Raw genomic sequence first — 15043 nt, 5'->3', positions numbered from 1 at the left:
ACCTGAAGAGCTGCGATGTCTGACCGGCCGGGCGCTCCTCCTACTGGTAAGTGAAAGGTCTGTGCGGCGCATTGCCTATAGCACAGACCTGTCACTTACCAGTAGGAGGAGCGCCCGGCCGGTCAGACATCGCAGCTCTTCAGGTAACGCCTGTGTTAGAATATACTGTCGGATCTGAGTTTTACGATGTAGCTCAAATCCGATGGTATATTCTAACATAGAGGCGTTCCCATGGTGATGGGGACGCTTCAAGTTAAAATATACCATCGGATCGGAGAAAACTCCGATCTGATGGTATATTAATAGGGACTCCTGACTTTACATTGAAAGTCAATGGGGGACGGATCCGTTTGAAATTGCACCATATTGTGTCAATGTCAAACGGATCCGTCCCCATTGACTTGTATTGTAAGTCTGGACGGATCCGTTTGGCTCCGCACGGCCAGGCGGACACGAAAACGCTGCAAGCTGCGTTCGGGTGTCCTCCTGCTGAGCGGAGCGGAGGCCAAACGGTGCCAAACTGATGCATTCTGAGCGGATCCGCATCCACTCAGAATGCATTGGGGCTGTACGGATCCGTTCGGGGCCGCTTGTGAGAGCCTTCAAACGGAACTCACAAGCGGAGCCCCGAACGCTAGTGTGAAAGTAGCATTACGTGGTGAGGCATACACCAGCAGCGCAGCCCTCCCTGGACCTAGTACCAGCACTGCCGTACAACCTGCTGAAGTGGCGAGCACCAGAAGGGCAGTTGAAGCTGGTACGGTGGCACGAGCAGTAGTGACCCCGTCGCAGCCACCGCAAAGACGGGCCCGTAGAGCCCCTAGAATCCCAGAGGTGCTGGCAAACTCTGATTGGCAGTCCCCAACTTCAGCCGCACCTGTAGTTCCCCCTTTCACCGCCCAGTCTGGAGTTCGGGTTGAGACAGCTCAGATCGGTTCGGCCCTGGGATTTTTTGAGCTGTTCTTGACTGCGGAGCTCTTAGACATAGTCGTGGCCAAAACAAACAGGTATGCCACACAATTTATAACCGCCAACCCGGGAAGCTATTATGCCCAGCCTTTCCGGTGGAAACCAGTCCAAGTTTCCGAAATTATAATTTTTCTGGGCCTTCTCCTCAACATGGGTCTAACTAAAAAGCATGAATTGCGGTCATATTGGTCCACGAACCCAATTCATCACATGCCCATGTTCTCTGCTGCTATGTCCAGGGCACGTTTTGAGGCCATCCTGCGTTTCCTGCACTTTAGCGACAACACCGCCTCCCGTCCCAGAGGTCACCCAGCTTTTGACCGGCTCCACAAAATTCGGCCCCTCAGAGACCATTTTTAACCAGAAATTTGCAGATTTGTATACCCCAGAGCAAAACATCTGCGTAGACGAGTCCCTAATACATTTTACCGGGCGCCTTGGCTTCAAACAATACATCCCACGCAAGCGCGCCCGGTATGGGGTCAAATTGTATAAGCTCTGTGAAAGGGCCACAGGCTATACCCACAAATTCCGGATCTATGAGGGAAAAGATCAGACCCTTGAGCCGGTCGGTTGCCCTGACTACCTGGGGAGCAGTGGGAAGACAGTCTGGGACTTGGTGTCACCCTTATTCGGCAAGGGGTACCATCTTTATGTGGACAATTTTTACACAAGTGTGGCCCTCTTTAGGCATTTGTTTCTAGAACAGATTGGCGCCTGTGGCACCGCACAAACTAGTCGCGCGGGCTTCCCCCAACGGCTCGTTACCACCCGTCTTGCAAGGGGGCAGAGGGCTGCATTGTGTAATGAAGAACTGCTCGCGGTGAAATGGAGAGACAAGCGTGACGTTTTTTCCATGCTCTCCTCCATTCACGCAGACACGACAATGCAAATTGAGCGAGCAACCCGTGTCATTGAAAAGCCCCTCTCAGTCCACGACAATAACCTTCACATGGGAGGGGTGGACTTCAATGACCAGATGTTGTCTCCGTATTTAGTTTCCCGCAGAACCAGACGCTGGTATAAGAAGGTGTCTGTATACCTAATTCAATTGGCTCTGTATAATAGTTTTGTTCTCTACAGTAAGGCTGGGAGAACTGGATCCTTCCTCAAATTTCAGGAAGAGATCATCAAGAACCTCCTGTACCCAGGAGGTTCCGTGGCCCCATCCACCAGTGTAGTTAGCCGTCGACACGAGCGACATTTCCCCAATGTCGTTCCTGGTGCCTCAACCCAACCGTCACCCCGAAAAAGATGTTGTGTCTGTAGCAGGAGTGGAATAAGGCGTGACACCCACTATTTCTGTCCTGACTGTCCTGACCACCCTGCTCTATGCTTTGGAGAGTGTTTCCGGAAGTACCACACACAGGTACACCTAGCATAGGGATCACATCTCACCAGGACAGGCACACAGCTGCTGCAAACGTCTCCTTTCACCTGGGACAAAGTGCATAACGCACTTCGCCACATCTTTGGGCGATTTGCGCTTTGCACATTGACCCATGGGGAAGAAGAGGTTTGTTCTATAAAGGTAAAAAAAAAAAAAAAAAAAAAACACCAGTAAGCAAAAAGGTTAATGTTTAGTTCAAAAAATTAAAGTTTATATGTTCTGTTCCAAAGTTAATAAAATTATTGCGTTGCGGCCTGGTTTTTTCTTTTTTTTTTTTTTTTTTACCTTCCAGGTGGACCAACCGATCGACTAGCTGCAGCACTGATGTGCATTCTGACAGAAGCATTGCGCTGCTGTCAGATTACACAAAAGTCGGTGTATGCCGCGCTGCAAGACGAGATTTCTACTCTGCAGTAAAAGATACGTTTGCCAAGGCATACGAGCTGAGGAGGAGGCGGCGTTCCTATGCTTTGGCAAACACTTTGTATATAAAAAAAAAAAAATCCCGGCAATGATTTATTCATCCACATCGATTGATGTGAATGGAGAAATCTGGTTTGCCAGGGCATACGAGCTAAGTAGGTATGGATGTTGGGCGGAGCTCCTATGTCCTGGCAGACGCCTTTCCCCTCCTTTTTTTTTTTGGCAGAGATTTTTTCATCCACATTGATCGATGCGAATGAAGAAATCTGTGCCGTTCATTTTTTTCTTTCAGCCCAGAGGCTGAACGGAAAAAAAAAATCTCATTACCTTTATGCTCAATATAAGGAGAATAGCAGAAACTCCTAATGCTGGCCATACATGTAATGATTGCAGAGACCCTCAAATGCCAGGGCAGTACAAACACCCCACAACTGACCCCATTTTGGAAAGAAGACACCCCAAGGTATTCGCTGAGGGGCATATTGAGTCCATGAAAGATTTAAATTTTTGTCCCAAGTTAGCGGAAAGGGAGACTTTGTGAGAAAAAACAAAAAAAAAATCAATTTCCGCTAACTTATGCCCAAAAATTTTTTTTCGATGAACTCGCCAGGCCCCTTATTGAATACCTTGGGGTGTCTTCTTTCCAAAGTGGGGTCACATGTGGGGTATTTATACTGCCCTGGCTTTTTAGGGGCCCTAAAGCGTGAGAAGAAGTCTGGGATCCAAATGTCTAAAAATGCCCTCCTAAAAGGAATTTGGGCACCTTTGCGCATCTAGGCTGAAAAAAAGTGTCACACATGTGGTATCGCCGTACTCAGGAGAAGTTGGGGAATGTGTTTTGGGGTGTCATTTTACATATACCCATGCTGGGTGAGATAAATATCTTGCCAAATGCCAACTTTGTATAAAAAAATGGGAAAAGTTGTCTTTTGCCAAGATATTTCTCTCACCCAGCATGGGTATATGTAAAATGACACCCCAAAACACATTCCCCAACTTCTTCTGAGTACGGCGATACCAGATGTGTGACACTTTATTGCAGCCTAGGTGGGCAAAGGGGCACACATTCCAAAGAGCACCTTTCGGATTTCGCAGGCCATTTTTTGCACATTTTGATTGCAAAGTACTTCTCACACATATGGGCCCCTAAATTGCCAGGGCAGTATAACTACGCCACAAGTGACCCCATTTTGGAAAGAAGACACCCCAAGGTATTCCGTGAGGGGCATGGTGAGTTCCTAGAATTTTTTATTTTTTGTCGCAAGTTAGTGGAATATGAGACTTTGTAAGGAAAAAAAATAAAAATAAAAAAATCCACATTTTCCGCTAACTTGTGACAAAAAATAAAAAATTCTAGGAACTCACCATGCCCCTCACGGAATACCTTGGGGTGTCTTCTTTCCAAAATGGGGTCACTTGTGGCGTAGTTATACTGCCCTGGCAATTTAGGGGCCCAAATGTGTGAGAAGTACTTTGCAATCAAAATGTGTAAAAAATGGCCTGCGAAATCCGAAAGGTGCACTTTGGAATATGTGCCCCTTTGCCCACCTTGGCTGTAAAAAAGTGTCACACATGTGGTATCGCCGTACTCAGGAGAACATGGGGAATGTGTTTTTGGGTGTCATTTTACATATACCCATGCTGGGTGAGATAAATATCTTGGTCAAATGCCAACTTTGTATAAAAAAATTGGAAAAGTTGTCTTTTGCCAAGATATTTCTCTCACCCAGCATGGGTATATGTAAAATGACCCCCCAAAACACATTCCCCAGTTTCTCCTGAGTACGGCAATACCAGATGTGTGACACTTTTTTGCTGCCAAGGTGGGCAAAGGGACCCACATTCCAAAGTGCACCTTTCGGATTTCACCGGTCATTTTTTACAGATTTTGATTGCAAACTACTTCTCACACATATGGGCCCCTAAATTGCCAGGGCAGTATAACTACGCCACAAGTGACCCCATTTTGGGAAGAAGACACCCCAAGGTATTCCGTGAGGGGCATGGCGAGTTCCTAGAATTTTTTATTTTTTGTCGCAAGTTAGTGGAATATGAGACTTTGTAAGAAAAAATAAAAATAAATCATCATTTTCCGCTAACTTGTGACAAAAAATAAAAAGTTCTATGAACTCACTATGCCCATCAGCGAATACCTTAGGGTGTCTACTTTCCGAAATGGGGTCATTTGTGGGGGTTTTCTACTGTCTGGGCATTGTAGAACCTCAGGAAACATGACAGGTGCTCAGAAAGTCAGAGCTGCTTCAAAAAGCGGAAATTCACATTTTTGTACCATAGATTGGAAACGCTATAACTTTTACCCAAACCATTTTTTTTTTTGCCCAAACATTTTTTTTTTATCAAAGACATGTAGAACAATAAATTTAGCGAAAAATTTATATATGGATGTCGTTTTTTTTTTTTTGCTAAATTTTACAGTTGAAAGTGAAAAATGTCATTTTTTTGCAAAAAAATCGTTACATTTCGATTAATAACAAAAAAAGTAAAAATGTCAGCAGCAATGAAATACCACCAAATGAAAGCTCTATTAGTGAGAAGAAAAGGAGGTAAAATTCATTTGGGTGGTAAGTTGCATGACCGAGCGATAAACGGTGAAAGTAGTGTAGTGCAGAAGTGTAAAAAGTGGCCTGGTCATTAAGGGGTTGAAGTGGTTAATGAGATTAGTGAAGGCCTTTTAGCTGTCCACCCTTTATAAAATTTAGATTGTCTTCTTTTGGAGACAATTATAGAAACTCTCTTTCTGGTCTGATCTTTCTTTCATGAGTAGAGGTTGAATGAGGACAATGTCATGATTAGGATTAAGAAATCCAAAACTGGTCCAGGCAGTTTTAGGTACTTATTTGTTTTGTTTTGTCAGTATTTGAAAATGTAAAACTAAAACCCAAGGTTCAAGGCCCTTTGTGGAATTGTTTGGGTCACTCTATTTCTGTACTAAAATGTTTTTAGTGTCTCTGAGGTTAAGTGATTTTAAGCTATCTCCCTATACCTTTCAAATTGGAGCAGCTATATTGGAAATAAAACATTAATAAAACATTTAGGGAACTGGCCTAAATTCATTTGGTAATAAAAAATGCCCTTGGGCATAGAAATGCCCTTTAAATGTGTAATATAATTAGAAAAATCACTTATACAAAGAAATGGTATATAACACCACAAAATCTGAATAGAGTTCAATATTAAAGGGTTGTCCAACTTCTAAGTGTATTTTAAATAACCACTCCCACCTACATCTGTACCGTGCTGCTTGGGGACATGTCACCGATGTGACCACGCCTGACTCCTGTCCATGCCAGAAGTCAACATGTATAGGAAGACCAGTGAAGACAGCAGTAGACCCACAGAGCCGGAACCAAGTGTTGTGGAAAAGGTAAGTATGCTTCCCTTGATAAGTCCCATGGCAGAAGGGGGATTTAAAACACACTTACATGTTGGACAACCTCTTTAATGACTAAGCCAGATTTTGAAAATTTGGTACAGTATGTGTGATTGCAATCTGAAAATAACTCTATAAAGGTTGTGTGTATCTTCAGTGAGACATTTTGGGGCACATTTATTAAGAACGACATTTTACATGCAGGCAGTGGCACAACTAGTGCCTGAAATACACCTAATTTAGGCATATTTCAGAATAGTAAATGACCCCCTTTGTTTCGCATGATTGTGAAAATGGTCTATCAGTCTAAGATTGAGAAGGCTCTGGTGCTATGGGGGAGGGTGGGGTAATGGCAATTTATTAGCACCTATGCCTTCCTATGGGTTCACCCAGCTTAATGGATAAATAGATATGAATATATTTGTAACTTTATGGATAATAGTCATAGGAGCTCAAGATTATCACTCAACTCTAAGTTACTTTTAATGTTTGTGATTTTTATCATTACCATAATAAAGCACCATGGCCATAATTTTCTACTCGTTAAATATATTTAGTAGTTATTTAGCATAAAATCCCATGGAAATTATGAGCAAACTGCAGCTGCCCACACATATCCAAGCATTAGTATGGGTTCACATATCTAGTCAGGGGTGGACTGGGATTACAAAGCAGCCTGATACAAAAACCCCACCAGTTCATAAAATATATCATGTAAAATTACTGGTGCACAGTGCATGCTGTGGTAAATTTTGCTTTATTGGTTATGCCCCTATATAAAAAATGCAATAAAAGTTGAACCAAGAAATGCCTAATCACATGGCCAAGGACATATGTTACCTCCCCAACAGCAACACATACAATAATAATGCTCAAAATACCTATCCAACAACATCTGATACCACAATGCACCATAAAATATCTCAACCAATGGCACCAAATAAATAGAATCGTGCAGCATAAAATATCTCCCAGACAGTACCCAATATCGTCATGCAGCACAATATCACCAAATAAGTACCAAAATAGGGTACCCTGCAAATGGGTGTTACAGTGTAAGGGGAGGGGAGGAACACCAGAATGACAACAGAATGAAAATGACCAGGAACTAGGCCTCAAACCTAGGGAAAGGGAAATGGTGACCACCTAATGAAATCCTAAACCTAGCCCTGACTCCTGTCAGTATGAATAGACACTGAAGGTGGGAATATTCATATCGTAAACCTAGGCCCTAGTAACCATGAAAAGCCCTAGGATTAGTGACAGCGTCTGAGACTACTGGTTCCTTCCCAGATAAAACAAACCAGCGTCTCCCTGAGGCCTGGTAAACAACAAGCAAATGGGAGCAACAAAATGCCAAGAAAAGTACACTTATTTTCAATAGAAAATGGATGAGCAGGAACTCAGATGAGGACCACACACCAGCTCTTCCAACTCCAGGCAGAGAATATCAACCGCATGGTATGAAGTGTGAGTCCAGACTAAATAGAGGAGCAGTAATTACCACAAGTTACACCTGAGACAAATGGTGTGATCATTACCAACAACAACACTGCAACAAGTGAAAACAGATAGGCTGTCAAATAACCAGTCTCTCAGATCTTCTAACCTCTTTCACTGGAGGGACCGTGACAATGGATTTGTTGTTATGCTAATTGGTTTGATGTAATGTTCTGATTTACTATATTGTGCACTCAATAATTCTGTATGGATAGATCAGGGTTAACTATCCTGACTCAGCCCCTTTTTGGAGGCTAGGAGATGGAACTTGGTCCATCCCTCATTCAGTGTTTTCAAAGAGAGTGTCCTGTGCTAGCTGAGCAAGAGAGAGGTGCTACAAACTAGGCACAGAGGACATCATCTCTGAGAAATTTACAGCAAGAAAGGAATTGCTACATTAAAGTACTCCAGAGAGAGAAAATAGAATCTGCAAAGTTGTGCACCAGAGTTGGTCAGCAAGGTATTGTGATAATTTAATACTGATAGAGACTCTGCTGCAGTGAAAGGGAACATTACCAATGCACCCTTTCACATTATGACATGGTATTTGCCAGCCATATCTTAATCATGTACCCCCTAACTTGGGAATTATGGAAAGGTTTGCAAGAACGGTGTGAGCATTGCCACTGTTATTTGTATGAATTGCTATCATTGCCAGAACCACTACCACTCCCATCCTCCACTCTGCTTCTCCAGGGCTTGTGGCTCATGCAGCAGAAAATATTTCAGCAACAATGCCAAATACCACAATGCAACATAAAATACCTACCAGCATCATTGCCCCTGCCTTCCCGGAGCCATAACTTTAATATACAATTTCGGTCATATAGCTGTATGAAGGAGTGTTGTACTTTGTAATGGCACCATTTAAATTTGCATATAATGTAGTGGGAACTCGAAATTCTAAATGGGGTGGATTTGGAAAATAACACAATTCCACCATTATTTTACTGGTTTCTTTTTTAACAGCATTCTCTGAAAATGATGTTTGACTGATGCTTGTCAGTACGATTATGGTGATGCCCAATTTATAAAGTTTGTCTTGTGGTTAAAACATTTTTTCAACTGCTGTTTTAAACTTAAAATAGAAATTTAAAAAATAAATTAAAAAAAAACTATTTTTTTCTTTGCATTGCCATATTCTAAAACCATAACTTATTTTATATTCACCTCTACAGAGCTGTGTGAAGGCTCATTTTTTGTGGGGTATGTATGTATGAAGCAAATAAAAGAGTCAGACATTTTGATTTTGTTTTCTGTTTTTGCCATTCTTTACTGTACAGGTTAAATACTTGAATATTTGATTAGTTTGGGCTTTTTTTTAACGCAGCGGTACAAATGACCATTATTTTCTTTATTGTTTATATTAAAAATGGTAAAATGGGATATATGTGTATATATATATATATATATATACTGTATATATATATACACTGAACAAAAATTTAAATGCAACACTCGGTTTTGCTCCCATTTTGCATGAACTGAACTCAAAGATCTGAAACATTTTCTACATACACAAAAGACCCATTACTCTCAAATATTTTTTACAAATCTGTCTGAGGCCTCATGAACACGACCGTTCAGTTTTTTGTTGTCCGAAAAACGCGGATCCGCAAAAAATGGAAGCCGCCCGTGTGCCTTCCGCAATTTGCGGAATGGAACGGGCGGCCCATTGTAGAAATGCCTATTCTTGTCCGCAAAATGGACATGTAATATTTTTTGGGGGGGCTACGGAATGGAGCAACGGATGCGGACAGCATTGAACGGCGGCTCGGATGCGGACCAAAACAACGGTCATGTGCATGAGGCCTAAATATTTGTTAGTGAGCACTTTTCCTTTGCCGAGATAATCCATCCCACCTCACAGGTGTGGCATATCAAGGTGCTGATTAGACAGCATGAATATCGCACAGGCATACCTTAGACTGCCCACAATAAAAGGCCACTCTGAAATGTGCAGTTTGATCACACAGCACAATGCCACAGATGTCGCAACGTTTGAGGGAGCGTGCAATTGGTATGCTGACTGCAGGAATGTCTACCAGAGCTGTTGCCCGTGCAATGAATGTTCATTTCTCTACCATAAGCTGTCTCCAATGGCGTTTCAGAGAATTTGGCAGTACATCCAACCGGCCTCACAACCGCACACCATGTGTAACCACACCAGCCCAGGACATCCGAATCCAGCATGTTCACCTCCATGATCGTCTGAGACCAGCCACCCGGACAGCTGCAGCAATAATCAGTTTGCATAAACAAAGAATTTCTGCACAAACTGTCAGAAACCATCTCTGGGAAGCTCATCTGCATGCTCGTCATCCTGATCGGGGTCTGGACCTGACTGCAGTTCGTCGTCGTAACCGACTTGAATGGGCAAATGCTAATATTCAATGGCGTCTGGCATGTTGGAGAGGTAGAGGTAGTCTGTTCACGGATGAGTCCCGGTTTTCACTGTTCAGGGCAGATGGCAGACAGCGTGTGTGGCGTTGTGTGGGTGAGCGGTTTTCTGACATCAATGTTGTGGATCGAGTGGCCCATGGTGGCGGTGGGGTTATGGTATGGGCAGGCGTATGTTATGTGCAACGATCAGAGGTGCATTTTATTGATGGCATTTTGAATGCACAGAGATACCGTGACGAGATCCTGAGGCCCATTGTTGTGCAATTCATCCACGACCATCACCTCATGCTGCAGCATGATAATGCACAGCCCCATATTGCAAGGATCTGTTCACAATTCCTGGAAGCTGAAAACATCCCAGTTCTTGCATGGCCAGCATACTCACTGGACATGTCACCCATTGAGTATGATTGGGATGCTCTGGATCGGCGTATACGACAGCGTGTTCCAGTTCCTGCCAATATTCTGCAACTTTGTACAGCTATTGAAGAGGAGTGGACCAACATTCCACAGGCCACAATCAACAAACTTATCAACTCTATGCGACGGAGATGTGTGGCCACACCAGATATTGACAGTTTTTTTTACATCCCCCCCCCCACAGTAGGGCAAAACTGTGCACATTTCAGAGTTTCCTTTTATTGTGGGCAGTCTAAGGCACACCTGTGCAATATTCATGCTGCTTAATCAGCACCTTGATATGCCACACCTGTGAGGTGGGATGGATTATCTCGGCAAAGGAGAAGTGCTCGATAACACAGATTTAGACAGATTTGTGAAACATATTTGAGAGTAATGGGTCTTTTGTGTATGTAGAAAATGTTTCAGATCTTTAAGTTCAACTGGGGCAGGGCATGATATAGGCCTAAAGCTGCCATAGCAACCATATGGCTCCTGCGATCTCAGCAGAGCCCTCCCTTTAATTGACCATTCATTGTGCTGTGGTCAAAATAGAACATGATATCTGAGAGGTTAAAATGCTGTGATCACAGACTCTGCCAACGAGTGTATGCTGTGTAAAACAGCAGACACTTGGTGGTTATTGTGCCCGCACAGGACCTGAGCAGGGTGCCATGTTTGAAGACCCAACATCCACTGTATATGTATGGGTGATGTCAGGAATGGGTTAAATTTCTCACCTCTCTTGGAGATTGACAGAGTAGTTTAGGAGCAGTGAGACTGGAGCTGAAGGGAGATGATTCTACTGCAGATGCCCTCCATACTCTCAAGAGGGTGAAGGACCAGTGATGAAGTCATCACAGCCAGGTCCAGCACCCTCCTAACCTTGTAACTGCACCATTATCATTCCATCTCCTGTACACCTAGCAGTTTAACCTTTTCATGACCAAGGGTCATTGATGCCCCAGTGTCCAGGTCAAAATTTACAAATCTGACATGCGTCACTTTATGTGGTAATTGCGTTGGAACACTTTTATTTATCCAAGCCATTCTGAGATTGTTTTCTCGTGACATATTGTACTTCATGATAGTCATAAATTTGAGTCAATATATTTCACCTTTATTTATGAAAAAATCCCAAATTTATCTAAAATTTAGAAAAATGCACAATTTTCAGAATTTAAATTTCTCTGCTTCTAAAACAGAAAGTCATACCTAATAAAATATTTATTACTTAACATTTCCCATATGTCTACTTTATGTTGGCATCATTTTGGAAATGTCATTTTATTTATTTAGGACATTAGAAGGCTTAGAACTTTAGAAGCAATTCTTAAAATATTTAAGAAAATTTCCCAAACCTACTTTTTAAGGACCAGTTCAGGTCTGAAGTCACTTTGTGGGGCTTACATAGTGGAAACCCCCCATAAATGACCCCATTGTAGAAACTACACCCCTCAAGTTACTCAAAACTGATTTTACTAACTTTGTTAACCCTTTAGGTGTTCCACAATTTTTTTTTCTATAACACATTGAGGGTTAACAGCCAAACAAAGCTCAATATTTTTTACCCTGATTCTGCGGTTTACAGAAACACCCCACATGTGGTCGTAAACTGATGTAAGGGCGCACAGCAGGGTGCAGAAGGAAAGAAATGCCGTATGGTTTTTGGAAGGCAGATTTTGCTAAACTGGTTTTAGATGCCATGTCCCATTTAAAGCCCTCCTGATGCATCCTTACAGTAGAAACTCCCAAAAAGTGACCCTATTTTGGAAACTAGGGGATAAGGTGCCAGTTTTATTGGTACTATTTTGGGGTACATATGATTTTGAATTGCTCTATATTAAGTTTTTTGTGAGGCAAGGTAACTGAAAAATGGCTGTTTTGGCACAGTTTTTTTTTTTTTACAAGATTCATCTGACAGGGTAGATCATGTGCTATTTTTATAGAGCAGGTTGGTACGGACGCAATGCTATCAAATATGTCTACTTTCTTTGTTTGTTTCAGTTTTACATAATAAAGCAATTTTGAAAAATAAATTATGTTTTTGTGTGTCCATTTTCTGAACGCCATATGTTTTTTATTTTTCTGCCGATTGACTTGTGCAGGGGCTCGTTTTTTTGCAGAAAGAGTTGAGGTTTTTATTGGTACCATTTTTGGGTACATAGGATTTTTTGATCATTCATTATTACACTTTATGGGGCAAGGTGACCAAAAAATGGGCTGTTTTGGAACAGTTTTTATTCATTAATTTTTACTTTTTTTTTTTTTTTTACGGTGTTCACCTGAGGGGTTAGGTCATGTGATATTTTTATCGAGCAGGTTATTACGGATGGGGCGATACCTAATATGTACACTTATTTAAAATTTATTTCACTTTAACACAATAATAGCATATTTGAAATAAAAAAATTATGTTTTAGTGTCTCAATGTTCTAAGAACTATAGTTTTCGAGCGATTTTCTTATGTAGGGTGTCATTTTTTGCGGGATCAGGTGACGGTTTTATTGGTACTATTTTGTTTGATATACACCTTTTTAATCGCTCGGTGTTGTACTTTTTGTGATGTAAGGTGACAAAAATGGCTTATTTTACACAGTTTTTTTTATGTGTGTTGATCGGACGGGGTCTATGATGTGATATATTTATAGAGACGGTCATTACGGACGCGGTGATACCTAATATGTGTAGTTTTTCTTTCAATTTTTTATAGGAAAAGGCAATTTATTTTTTTAATTTTACATTTTTATTTATTTATTTATTTATTCTAACTTTTATTATTTTCATTTCTTATTTATCAAGTCCCTCTTGGATCTTGAAGATCCAGTGGGGCTGATGGCTGTACTATACTTTGCAATGCTCTTGCATTGCAAAGTATAATACAATCAGATGCCCTGTAGGTGGCAACACTGGACGCTTTTGCAAAGCCCCCTCCCTCTATTAAATCCATGGATGCCGCAGCATCTATGGGTTACAGCAGAGTGTCAGCATTGAGCTGACACTCTCTGCTGATGGCGGCGGCTCAGGAATGGAGTCCGCCGCCATCACATACAGCAGGGGGACCTGCACGGCATCGGGGGCAGCATTGAAAAGGGGGGCGGGGTCGGTTGGGGGGGGTACGGCCAGGCATTGAGGGGCAGCTGCAAATGGGGGCAGGAGGCGGCCCACATCAGGGCACTGGGCAGGCTGCAGGAATGTGGATGAGAGCGGGGGGAACTTCATAAGGGGCAGGCCAAGGGGGGGCTTGAGGCACAGATCGGGGGGCACAGATCGGGGCGGGCACGAGGACACTATCTTATTTCAGGCTCTGATCTGCAGAGCGCAGATAAGAGCCTGAAACCGGAATTTTTGCACTGCTGCGACTAACCAATTGGATCGATTGCCGGCAAGAGGCCACTCTGATTGGTCCCTTGCCTGCATTACTGAACTGTATGCTGTCCCTGACAGCACCAGGGCAAGGGCAGAAGCTTTAATCCAAGCCCTTTGCAGCGCTTGGATTAAAGACCTGCCATGACGTCTATACACGTGGTAGCTGCACGGGGTATGTGCAGCTATTACATATATATACGGATTGCGGTCGTGAAGGGGTTAAGGACCAGTAATAACGTCATAACAGGTCATTTAGCCCTCCTAACTTTGGAACTACTTTAGATTGATTATCAGTGCAGTTTCTGTAATTTCGAAAGATTAAGGTCTATTGATGATTATGTCATCACAGGTCCTTGAGCTCCCATAGCCTTAGAATTGCACTCAAGCTGCAGGGTTTGAATCATGAGTGCAGTTACTGTTTAACCCATATACATACCATGATGCACAGTTACGTCATGGTGCACTGTAAGGAGTATGGAGCAGGCTCAGTGTAAGCCCACTCCATGCACTGCGGGTACCTGGCCTCAAAGACTAGGATCAGCGATGATGCTGCTTAGAGATGAGCGAATAGAAGCTGATGAAGTGAAATTCATTCCGAATTTCAGGAAAAACTTGATTTGCATCGAAGCCAAATTTCCTAGCGCTTCCTGGTAACAAATCAAATTTTTTCCTAAAATGGCTGCTTCACGTGTGAGGACATTCAGAAAGGAACTCTAGGAAGGCGGGATCAACCATAATGCCATGCATGCAGCCAATCAGCAGCCAGCCCTGTAATATCACAGCCCTATAAATAGCGGTAGCCATCTTAGATTCTGCCATTTACCAGTGTACTTAGTGCAAGGAGAGATGTCTGAAAGGCGCTAGGGACAGTGATAGGAAAGACGTGATTGTGGTGAAAAAACGTGCAGGGAAAGGATAGGGAGGAATCGTTCCAAAGCATTTATGTAGAACAGGGTTCAGTAGCGGAGTTTACAGACTGGGTAATAGGAACAATCCTATTACACCTTGGTGCACTAACTGGGGATCCAAATTGTCATTATACAGCTCTGTAATTCCAGAAGGGATCTGGAAGGGATCTGTGACGGGTCGCCCCAGACGAAGCATCACGGCGAAACCCGGGTCGGGCAATTCAGAGACTTTAGTCTTGTGGATTTAGCTGTAATTTTATTTCTTATTAAATAATTCCTATCCGACTCCTT

The sequence above is a fragment of the Bufo gargarizans genome, chromosome 1, assembly GCF_014858855.1.
Source record: "Bufo gargarizans isolate SCDJY-AF-19 chromosome 1, ASM1485885v1, whole genome shotgun sequence".
Classification (NCBI taxonomy): domain Eukaryota; kingdom Metazoa; phylum Chordata; class Amphibia; order Anura; family Bufonidae; genus Bufo; species Bufo gargarizans.
This window is presented reverse-complemented; position numbering follows the sequence as displayed.